Source organism: Embiotoca jacksoni, unplaced genomic scaffold (assembly GCF_022577435.1).
Source record: "Embiotoca jacksoni isolate LCO1_2020_lvr unplaced genomic scaffold, fEmbJac1.0.p SCAF_2, whole genome shotgun sequence".
NCBI lineage: Eukaryota > Metazoa > Chordata > Actinopteri > Embiotocidae > Embiotoca > Embiotoca jacksoni.
In genome coordinates, this window is record NW_027185340.1 from 17,116,456 (window position 1) to 17,128,987 (window position 12,532).

Sequence of the window (12,532 nt, forward strand, 5' to 3'; positions counted from 1 at the left end):
ATTCATCCATCCATTTTAGAGTTGTTTGTCTGAGTCAGCAGCATCTTTATGATCCACTGAAATTTCCTCCAGCTCACAGCAACAGCTCATGATTTAGGTTCTCCCATCCTCACTTTAAACTACCAAAGTATGCTGTCGAATGTGGTTGGATGCCTTAGAGAATCTATGAGCATGCCTCCATTCATCTGGTCTATTGATAGGGTCACCACAGATGTTGCTTTATCTCCAGTTAAGAGGCAAGTTAGAAGGTAGTCGAGACAAGTATCACTGAGTTCCACTCTTAGAGCAGCGCATTGGGGTTAGTGCTTATGGGTGAATGACTGGGGCCAAATAACCCCCTGTAGCTTCCCTGAGCTAGGAAAAGCATGAAGGAAAAAAATACTTTGAGGGTTTGCCACATGCAAGTCGTAGAGGTCAGGTGTAAGATTTCCCAGGTAAAGAGAAGCTTTAGGGTGGAACCAGGAAGCAGGACATTTTGAAGAACATGTCATTTTTATATCACTTTTGCTTTCCTACTTTTTATTGATGCACTATGTAATTTGGAGCGCATAACAAAAAGATAGAAACATCCGTTAAGCCTGTATGCTTGCAAACCAGCAGTTTAAATGTCGTGTGTCATAAATTCAGTCTCGAGATATTTCTGAACATGGAAATTATCCAAGTAATGCCACATGATTTCCACCAGTTAATTATAAAATTAAATTAGAATAAAGTTAATTGATTGAGTACATTACTAAGAATTTTTAATGTCAGTAACTCTACCCCTGCTTGTACTCGGTGTCATAAACATACAGGGATATAACTTGACATGAAGCGATAGCAAAATAACAAAGCTTAAAAAGGACATATATAGCTACTGTGTACATGTAAGATAATATAAACATGGACAATTGGGCAACTATTCTTTGCAATATTCACAGTATATGCTGGGCGGTGGGCTTGCTGAACTTAATTACAATGTACAAATGCAAAATTGCATCTGTATGATAATTGCGAGGTTATTTAAGTGGAGCTCACAAAGCCAAGTTAACTGAGTGTGATGGCTCTTAATGTGTTTGGTTGGTTTTGCATGCAGTGCTCTGTAGTGCATACCAGAGGGAGAAAGTTCAAATAAGTAGCATCCAGACGATACGGAGACTCAGGCCATATTCTTTGGATTGAGATGATGCTGGCATTGCAGACAAGATTTTCCCACACTGTCATTTTTCTGGGTGCAAACGGTGAAGGTCTCAGAGGAGGTTAAAGGTCATACTTATCAAAAAAAAGTAACTGACAGATTGATAGAAAAAAAACCTGCTGCTTCTCTATCTCAACAAATTAGCTCAGGCCTCCTCCACTGACTCATTTTAGATGGCTCAGGCCATGCTTGTCATGCAGGAAATACCAATTATATTCCAGTCTACAGTTTAATTACGAATCACAGCTCGCTCAGTGCTGTCACACAAATTAGATTTGTAGTAGAAGGGCAAAGCAAATACAGACCTAGTTTTGTCAGGATCTTGTCAAATCTCCTGAGGTAAATGTCTTTCGTAAAAGTGTGCGTGTGTATAAGTGTGTCTGTCAATTTTTACATCACAATCACACATGATTGGGTTATACATTTACAAACAAGAACAGAAGACACATGCCATCTGTTGATTTGCACATGCTGCTTATACAGGAAAAAAAAAAACACCTGCAGTAAATTAAATTAAAAGTATTACAATTTGCTTGGAGAAGAAGAGCATCACTTTCTTATTTAACTGCTCTTTAAATATATGATTCCTAAAGCTGAGTGCTTATTCTGTTTAAGTGGACATGGCCAGAAAATCTGCCCGCTCAGTTTTAAATTAGTGTTATAGACAAGTATATTGCCATGGTAGGCTAATGGTTTGAGTAAATGAGCTTTTATGTTGCCTTCAGCATGCCCCAGTTGCCCAATGAACTCGAATGAAATAATGAATCAACACTAATGTCTCATTGGAGTCATACAAGTCTGCTTATTGCATTGGACAAAATATGCTGGCATGCTAGGAATGCTTCACTGGAAATACAATATGGCCAGCACAAATACAGTGATTAAATATATAAATGTGTTGAAATATATATTGTTTATCACATTTAAAATTGATAAAGGTGTCAAAAAGCTCTCCAATAATGGTCAACGGTGTCAACTGACCAAAAGGTGAGTGCCCAAAAATGCATCTGTAATTTTCTTCCTTTCCAACTCCGACCAAACCTAGCTCGTCCATATATCCAGAGTGATTTTTCCAACAGCTGGAGCTACCGGATCACCAAAATACAGTGAATTCAACTCCGTGTGGTGTTTGGTGCTTAGATTTCTAAAAAGAGTCAACAGCCATGCTGGCAGCTCTGTTGTGCAGAGACATTCGCTAATTAGCAGTAAACTCACAAAGTACAGCTGAGGCTGATGGGAATGTCATTAGTTTAAAAGCTATTTGGTAATAAACAATAAAAGTACACAAATGTTGACCTATTCGATTTGATTAGTGATTATAATAGAATGAACCTGTTGTTTTTCACATTTCTACAAATTATTCTTCTTGTATTGTACATTAAAAAAAAAAAAATCACTAATTGATTGAACAGTAATGAGTCCCAAGGCTCAACAAAAATATAATAACACTGTCTACAAAATCAGCTTTGTCAACACTTTAAAAATGTACATTGCTCACTGATCAAACACTATGAAAACAGGACTCTACCGTGTAAGTATTTCATTTATATTATGCACGTAAAAGTAGATGTGTGAGTCGGAAAATAATGTTTTAGAGCACAGTGTGTGAGTAAAGATTACAATTTATCATAATCTATTGTTACAAACATAATATTTCATCTTATTACAAGGCACATGTGCGCTGAATGTAAAGTGGTGCTGTTACCTCAAGCCCACAGCCACTTACCCGGTGGTTACAGATACAATGAACCAGTCCAAATACCAATGATAATCTCGTTGTTTAAAACTATAATTTTTTTACCTGCATACAAGCACATAGCATTGCCTGTAGCCGTTTCTCAATAAAAGTTAATGTGTTACTTTAACAAATTTTGCTGTGCTCCCAAATTTCTTTCTATGCAATTTTTTTTTTCTTTTTCCATTTAGCAGCACATGTGCTTCTTGGGAAAGAGATTAGCATAGATCATTTTCAAATTAGTGTTAATAGAATGATCCTCCCTCAGTAAATGAATATATAGGCACATTGTGACTTTGTAGAACAATTTGCTACTGCTCTGAAAGTCCAAGCATTAACTGATAAATCAGATTCTTGCCAAACACAGCCATTAAAGTTCTATTACGGGTTATAAAGACAGAAATATAAGCATGACTACAATCAGAGGGAAACCAGAAATTCACATTTCCTTCTTCCTCTCTGAATTCTGTTAAAGTTAATTGCATGGCTAAGGCTAAAACAACAGTGAAGCGACCACTGTGCAGCTCACAGCTTCACACATGAAAGGCTGAGAGACTCCACCAGGGCGTCATTCTTTAAGGGGTATTCTCCCCAAAAGCTTCAGCCAGAAATTGTTCTCCTGCTGAAATTTGTATGGCATTATGATAATAACTGCAGTTCAGGCGGAAGGACTACAGTCGATCAGGATGACTAACTCCGCTTAGTCTCTAATTACACAGTTTATACTGAGAGGGACTTCTCCATAATGTGCTTTGTTTTTCACAATTCTCCACGTCTCACAATGGATTTCCTTTCTTTCTTCTCCTTCTCTCTGGCTGTGTCTCTTCAGGTTACGCTCATGCCGGGTTCATTCTAAGCCTAGGGGGCAGCACACATGACGCATGCCTCAAAACTACTAATACCTGTTGTTTTCTACATATGCCCCCACACTGGTGATGTCAACCTGCAGTGACCGATCAGGATGCACCGCTGTTCTGTTTCTCAGTCCCAACATGCATCAATGCCCCACAAAAACAGCAATTTTGTCACATTAGGTACCATTGTTGGCACATGCAAGGTACCTAACATGATGGCCAATAGTTACAAACATGAATCATTGATGTTTTCTGAGAACGAAATAAAAGACTAAAAGATGACACCCATTCATTAAGTTATTTTTTTTGGGATGCAACCACCAGGGTAGTTCAGTGGTCTCTTTTCTAGTCTCACTTAAAAACACTGACAGAAACAGCATTTTATGCAACCCAGTATCACAGTGAGGTGTAAAATAGACACGTTTGTTCACGACAGCAAAACGTGAGATAACCACACTTTGGCGTAAAGTGTAAGTTAAGCGTAAAATTTACATGCATGTACAAGTAACGTAACAGAGGATCATGTGACCAAGTACAAACAACAGTTTTCGGTGGTATTAGTTGGCAGGAGGGGTGGCCTGGTGGTGTGAATGAGAGACTACTACGTGGGAGGTGACAATTTTGTTCTTGAGTTGTTTTTTGTTTCCTAATCCCAAACATGTTTTTTGTCACAAACCCTAACAATGTGGTTTTCCTAAATGTTACATTTTCCTGTAAACCACAGAGCTGTATGCATGAGGTAGTTTTAATTTCCATCCACTACAGAGCGGCCAAAGCTTGGCTATCTCACGTTTTGCTGTAGTGGAAGGGCATGTCTGTTTCACGTTTTGCCGTGATACTGGGTTGTTTTATGAGATTACTGCTTACAGTCTAAACTCCTCACTCTAAACTCCAAAGTCAACCCTTCAGCAGATTACTTTATGTTTTTTAATTACTAATTTAAACACATAGCGAGCAACACAATATACTGTTGAAAAAGACTCTGTTCCAAGGCAGAATTCGTATTTCATAACTTTATTACAAATGTCAATGAACATTTTGTGTGGGGTTTTCCTGCAACAACAGGAACAGCACTGAGAATTTCAAGTTCCACTTCTTTCGAAAGAAACACACAAAAGCCAGGACTTATTCAGCCGAAACCTGTGTATTGCAGAGTGATCATCAAACAGACCCTGACCTCCAAAAACCCATGCGACAACAGACCAAGTACTTGACTTCATAGTCATGTTTGAGTTGTCCTTAAAGTTAGTCTATTAGGCTTTGTAGTAAAGACACTCAGAGTTAGTAAATGTGCCACAGATCCACAGAGTGGCTTTTTACAGCGCTTGTAGTATTTATTGAATAGGCCATGAATTACATGGATTTTAATGTAATCTCTCTCTCTCTCTGTCTCTCTCTCTCTCTCTCTCTCTCTCTCTCCATATATATATATATTACATATATATGTAATATATATATATATATATATAATATATATATATATCATTCTCTCTGTTGCTCAGTGGCCACATTTTAACCTGTCCTGAGCCAATTAATCTGGCTCGGGACAGGTATCTGAGCCGGCATGGCAGGGGGGGAACTATTTCTCTCTCCCCCTCCAGCTGGCACTTCAAGCACATCCCCCACGCCTCACAGTGTCTTTTGACCGGCTGTCCAAGCCAGTAAATCTGCCTCGAAGCAACTGCACTTTCTTTGAATCATGGTGAAAAATATTTTGTGTTGAACCAAAGATGAGAATGTACCCTGAACAATTTCTCTGGCCATGCTAGTGGTGTAGCTCTAGGTACAGCAATCCATGTCGGTCAGCTGGTGTGGCTGTTAGACCACTTTGGCACAGACGGAAATGTCTCAGCAACCACTGGATTGGTTGCTATACAATTAAATGGTGGACCCCAGTTTTTCATCTGCTAGTAGCATGAGGTTGACATTATATGCTTTTAGTGGAATATTTCAACAGCTAAGGGAACGCTTAGTATGGATATTGATGGTGCTCAGAGGACGATTCCTAATTACTTTGAGGGTCACTCTGACTTTTCAGTAGGTGTGACCATTGGGTACATAACACACCACCATAGTAACAATGATGAGTTGCCATTGTCAGTGAGCATATTTTGACATTAGCATTTCACTATAAGCACGGGTGTGCCATTGGTTCACAGAGCCAATTGAGTGCCAGTGGTGCTTTAAAGTTGAATCCAGTCCAAACTCTTTAGAGAAGGTTTTGTAACCTTTTCCAGTCTGATGAGCATTAACATCTCCTTTGTTTGCGCTATGATACATTTCCATAAACATGTGCTGTGGAGTTCCGACTTTGATAGATCCCCGTTATGGTCTCTAAAATAAAACAGGGCAGCCATGCACACATGAATATCATCTCATTGACTGAAAACCCCAAATTCTAATTTTACTTCCACTGACTGCCAACCTAAAGGTTCACATACTTTTTACCTTCCTAGATATTAAATATTGCATCACTTCCTACAATAAATGATCAATTATATTTTTGTCTCATTCTTTTTATCTACTTTTAGGATTGGTGTGGAAATCTAATGTTGTTTTAGATCATGTTTATGTAGAAATATAGAACATTCTAAAAGGTTCACAAACTTTCAGGCACCACTGTACCCTCAATGTCCGTGCATATATGACATACAAAGCAGATAGGAATTTAGTGTCTTAAAAACAAGCAAACAAACCAATAATTAATAACAATTAATTGAAATGTTAGGGTCATCTTCTGCTTCTAATCTTGAACACATTTAGTTAAAATAAATGCTGTCAACTAAATATACTAAACTGGTTAATTACAGTTATTTATCCAGCCACATTAACAAAGTTCCCAACTCTGGTTTCAAACCTGTTTTTAAAGCCATAATTAATTAAATTAAGTAATTCCATTTTAAATATTGTATATTTAGGCAGTTTGTCTGAAAGTGGTTCACTCAAAACCTACAATTACATATGATTTGCTCTTAAAGTTATTGAGGAATTGAATACATATATGTGGGAAAGAGTCTGCAATCAATAATCAATGGTTTCTTTGCTTAATAACTCATGAGTCCTCAACAGTCAGTTAAGTGCCCATTTTTCACTCAGAATAAATTATTCCCTGAGAGCATAGAAAGAGACAAAGGTTTCAGTCCAAAGAGGTTGTCATGCTTTTGATATTCAGGGAACACAGGACAGGTGCATTTCCTTAATAGGAAATTCTCAGTGGCAGGCTGCAGTGATTGCATAAGGTTACGCACTGGTTCTCAATGTGTTTTGACCTTTGCCACTTAGGCAGTTCTAATGGTGGCAGAAAATACCAACTAGGACATCCTCAGAAAGGTGCTCAATATTTGATGCTTAAATTCACTTTACTTGAAAGAGTGGGATCTGGAAAATTGCTACTGAGGTTTAAAATGGCTTGTCTTTTCTTTTCTCCTGTCTTCTCTCTTCATCTTGGTAGTACATGCATTTCCCTTTCAATCTTTTTGAAATTGAAGTGTCCTTGTATTGAAATATTTACTTTTTCACCTGCCATTGTGAAAGAAAACATTGTGTCAGTCCCATATGCTTAATTTATGTTTCTTATGTACTTGAATTTTTATTTTGAAACTGGCATTGATCATTTCCCTGTTTCTCAGCATTTCTAACAACATTTTTTAATGCTTTTTTTAAGCTTGAGCTACACCGCATAAACATAATTTCTGATTGCATATTGTGGCTCATTTTTACAATAAACTGGGTTTGAGATTTGTCCTTACACAACAAAATCTTTTAAAATTTAATTTTAAATGAAAAAAAAGGCTCATGGTCGAGTGGAGACAAAATATGCTATACTCCGTATACTACTTCATCTTTTTTTTTAATATATATATATACATCCATAAGTGATTATCCAATGATTGGGAGCAATAAAAGCCACTATCAGAATAAAATCCACACATTACTGTCCCACTTTTTATCAAGGAGCAAGCAGTGCAAAATCTTTTTTCCTTATACAGGAAATTACATTGTCACTTTGAAGAAGGTAGATGGCAAAGTTCATTTCCTTTTAGACCAGAATCCATGTATTCAAAGGATAACAATTTAATTCATATACATATAAATTTCATATATGATTAAAAAAATTTGTAAATGTTAATGTGTAACTACGGCTCATGTATTTAGATATATTAGTTATCTCATATTAGTTATCTTATGATGGTTGAAGATGGCAATATGTTTCTCACATATATAGACTATTTTTCATGACTGATTTATGCTCAGTAGTACCAAAAACATTATAATGAAGTTTCAACTCGAGAGGTGGACATTGCTTTTAAGACCAAAACCCTAGTTCTGCAATCATATTAGTATTAATGTTATTATTGTTTAGCAATGAACCTGGACAGACCTTGAAGGAGTAGGCTGGAGATATTGTATATTTTTCCAATTGTCAGCAAATCCCATGATAAGGCCAAAACCAAAGGGATTGTCAGTGTAGCCAAAACCTGATAAATTTTGTTCATCGGTGCCATACAGCTCCATTATTGTCCAAAAATTATTGAAAATGTATTAGTGAGTCACACTGTTTAACTGGGTGGCATTTTACTTCATCAAAATGAACATGACACACAGTAATTTATTTAGATTTAATCCTACATACACCCCTCTGCCAATGCAAATAGTCACTAGAGCATCTTGTGTATCAATGCACAGTGAAAATAGTCCCGAACAAATGTACCCTTGTTTTACAAATTCCAGATGAAAACATGTGTCCAGCAGTTTTAGGAAACTGTGCTAAAGAAACAATAAAAAGAAACAACATATCCCTGCTCCAATTTTAAGAGTTTCCATTAGTACCAAATCTCAATACCCGAGATACATCCACACAAACATGTTTAAATTTTTAAATGCACAACTTTTGCTACGCTTATGCAGTAGTAACTCCCATCAGTGTTTCTGAGCCAATACACTGCGTACCAGGCTTTACTTTAATGGCCTGCCGAGGTAGATAATATCTCTTGGTTTAAACTTCAATACATTTTATATTACCTCATCTCACTCGTTTTAAACAAATTATTGGCCAGATAACTGTCTGAGTTGTGTTAGCTGCAGTTACTAAAGACTGGGGGCATTTCAGGAACTGTACCTGTAAATTGTAGCTACAGAAAATAATTTAAAGTTATACCCTCACCCCCAAAACTGCATTAAAACGCAAGATTTCTAACTTAATGTGAAACGTTATTTTCTTTTTGCTGAAATGGATTGTACAAATTTATAGTTCAGTCAAAAATATCAAAGTTAACGTACTGGTATTGTAAATATTTGACGGGCCATCCCTATTAATGGCTGATTATCACTGATGGCGGAGATTGACTAATGCGTTCTTGTTTTGGGGGGTTTTCGTGGAATTTGTTGACAAGTATGATATTGCCAGCTTTATGGTTGTTACCATACAGTATTTGGATGATGTTTTAAGAATATTCATTTGAAAAACCACAGCAGTGAACATTTTTCAGATACTTAAAATAGAAATGTTCCATCTGATATGCTTCAAAATATTAATCTGTGACATTCTGTTTCTTCAAGTACATACATTAATATACTAAGATTCATGCAGTAGATCTAGTGGCACAGGATACATTTAACGGTGTAGTCTTCCTTGTTATATGTGTGATAACCACAAGGACATAGCGTGAAAAACTGCTTTTAATCAGCTTATACACTATAAACTGGAAACTAAACTGCTCTTAAAATGTAATTTAATTTGCCTGTCTCCTGCTTACTCTCTGCTTACTTTTCTTAACAATTTTAGAAACATCCACGCACACAAGTTTTTCAAGCACACAAACCAAATGTCAAAAAGATGGTAGTGGTCCTGTCTGTACTGTGGTGTACTTTCTATTTCATATTCCTTAAGCCTGTGTCTTGTTGGAACATTGCACCCAGTGAGTAATGAGAACAAGGTGAGGGGGCTCTGGAGTGTAATTATTTTCATTTGGGGGGCTGCTCTACATTTGTCTCAGCCATACGTGACAGTTCACTATCCTCCAGTGACGGTAATGAGCACCGGGCCCTCATTATGTGTTGGGAATGGCACCTCTGAAAGAAAAGGCTAAAAATAAATGTTACCTTTCACTGTCCACACATGGCAGGAGGAAGAGAAAAAAATACAGTGGAGCTTGTGTCATGCACCGAGCTGAGGGAGTGCCTGGTGGAATTGTTGTCTTTTGGAAAAGTATAGAAATACCAAAAAGAAAGGATAAGTCAAGGCAAGGTGAAGCTGTGACTGGTGTCATATAATGACACATATAACCAGCACGCCGCCACCACCACACAGGAAGCTTGTGGTTTTATTTATATCAACATTATACATGCACGCATCCCCACTCCACACAAATACACACAACTACAACCAGGTAGGACAGAAACACAAAGCTACTTTTTTTTACAAGGTAACGCCTTTGGGCAACTTTGTCCCCTGTCACTTTACATATTTCTAGAGCGCCAAGTTTCCATTGGCCTTGAGTCCTCAAATACAGTCCGCTGCCTCGCTCAGAGTAAAAGAGAAATTCTGTGGGGTGTTAAGAGGTATTTTGTCATCTATCAATGGTTTAACATTGCTTATCTAAAAAAATATTGTGTTTTCTCTGAAAAACTAAAAGAAAGCTAATTTTCTTCACTCAATATTTGGTGTGAAACTGACACAAAAGTCATATCCTGCTTCATGTTTGTTTACATGTCAACCAGTGACACCGAACACAACACATGCGTCACACAAGCTCAAGCTAGAATTTGTGGCCATTTAATATCATCTGCTTATCATAGGAATGTGATTACTCACTTCAAACCCAGTATGTTTAAATCACAGCATCGCTACTAACAGGCTGGAGAATGATCTGAATGTCAGTCACTTTAAGAGCCTTTTGAATACATAAATACCTGCCAATTTAAAGCGATTTTTGAAGTAGTTTGGAAAAGTGGTCCATCTGCAGAGGAGAATATGAGCTTATTTTAAACATTTCAAATGAAACACCTGTGTGTGACCCTACATTTTTTCCAACTGTTAATTCTCACACTGTATGTCTGCTGATTAAATAATACTGTTATTTAAAGTTAGGAATTACACTCCTTCAAGCAAAAGCAGCTGACTTTTTTTTTTTTTTTTTTTAATGAAATGTCATTTTTGAAAACAAGTAAAGTATAAAATCCTGGGATCAAACATACAGTACCAACAGACAGTATACACATCTCAGATAAATGATTCATGTGCATTAGTACCAAAAGTTTGAGTAAAAATGTGTACAACCATATACAACATTTTCTAAATCTGATCAATTCAATAATCAAATTCAAATAATTCATATTTCAATGATAAACCTTAGTTCCAACATCCTCATATTCAAAGAAGGTACTTTGCCAAAACGACCATTGGAGAGTATCAGCGTCAGGCATACCAAACCTCAATCAATATGGCGACAATAATAAACATGTGGTTGACGCTGTGAAACAGTCGCAGTTTGGTCAGATTTATAGGAAAAGATCATGGATTGGGTTCAAATAAAACCCAATTACAATCCTTTTGCGATGTAAGTTAAATACTGGTGTAAATTAACCTCAGCTTCTCGCTTATGCGGACTTTGTAATTTTTTTGTACGAAGTCAACTGACTTCCTCCTTTTCCTGTCCTTATGACTCAACCCAGTATCGCGGTAAAGTGTCCATTCACTACAGCAAAATGTGAGACATCTACGCTTGGGGCTGTCTAATCGTGAGCGTTGCTGTAGTGCATGTCTATTACTTATTTTGTGTGCATGAAACTTACACGTTCCTAAGTGTCACGTGATGAAGGATCATGTGACCATGGTGTGGTAACAGAGGTCTTTAGACCAAGTAGAAAGGACAGCAGCTGTTAGGACCGGTCATCATCCTAACCAAACATTATCAAACTCGCTGGTGATTACTCACTTTAAAAGGCAGCAAGTCAAATTTCAAGAAGTTACGAGTTAAGAAGTCACGTATTCTTTTGCTACGGGATAACAAAAATCATGGAGGCTTTCTTTTAAAGTTTAAACACCTGTAGTAAATACACATTTTTCTAACATAATGTGTACACTTCCAGATTGTAAAAAATTAAAATGGTAAGGATTAATTGGGGGGGGGGGGGGGTAAAATGCTGCTGCTCAATAATGTTATTTTTTGTTCAGAATTACATTGACTTTCATTAAATAGTAAGTTAAAATGGTTATCCGTGTGTTTTCTTTTTTTTTTCCCTATCTTTTAAGCTTCTACAGTGCTTACAGAGGCCCTGAATATTTTCATAATTAAAAAGCCAACGGTTCAAGCAATTACCCGCCTAAAGGTTGATGAAAAATGGATGTGTTATGTTTGGGATTTCAGTGTGATTTTCTTTCTCCGGCTGTAAAGCCGTTTCTTTCATTCCTCTGTTTTCTCAAATTGATAAACTCATTCTCAGCATGAAAAATGTATGATCTTCTTTGTGTTCCACCGCCTCTGCTGTCCTGTGTTTTGAATTGTTCGGTGAGCGTTGGCTCAGTGCCAGTTAGCCACTAATGGCCCTGGACAGCTAGCTTCCACAGGGCCTTGTGGCAGGTAAGGTGCTGTGTTAAAAAGCCCATTATGCTAATGCTAATTCTGCCGGGGGAGGGAGAAGATCGCTCTGACACTTCTCATCTCTATCATTAGCGGCAGCACGTAGGGTATGGCTGGAGAAGCTCTTTACTGAAACCCGAGCCCTTTCCAGAAGATTTCCAATGGGATCTCAGGGAGGTGTGGG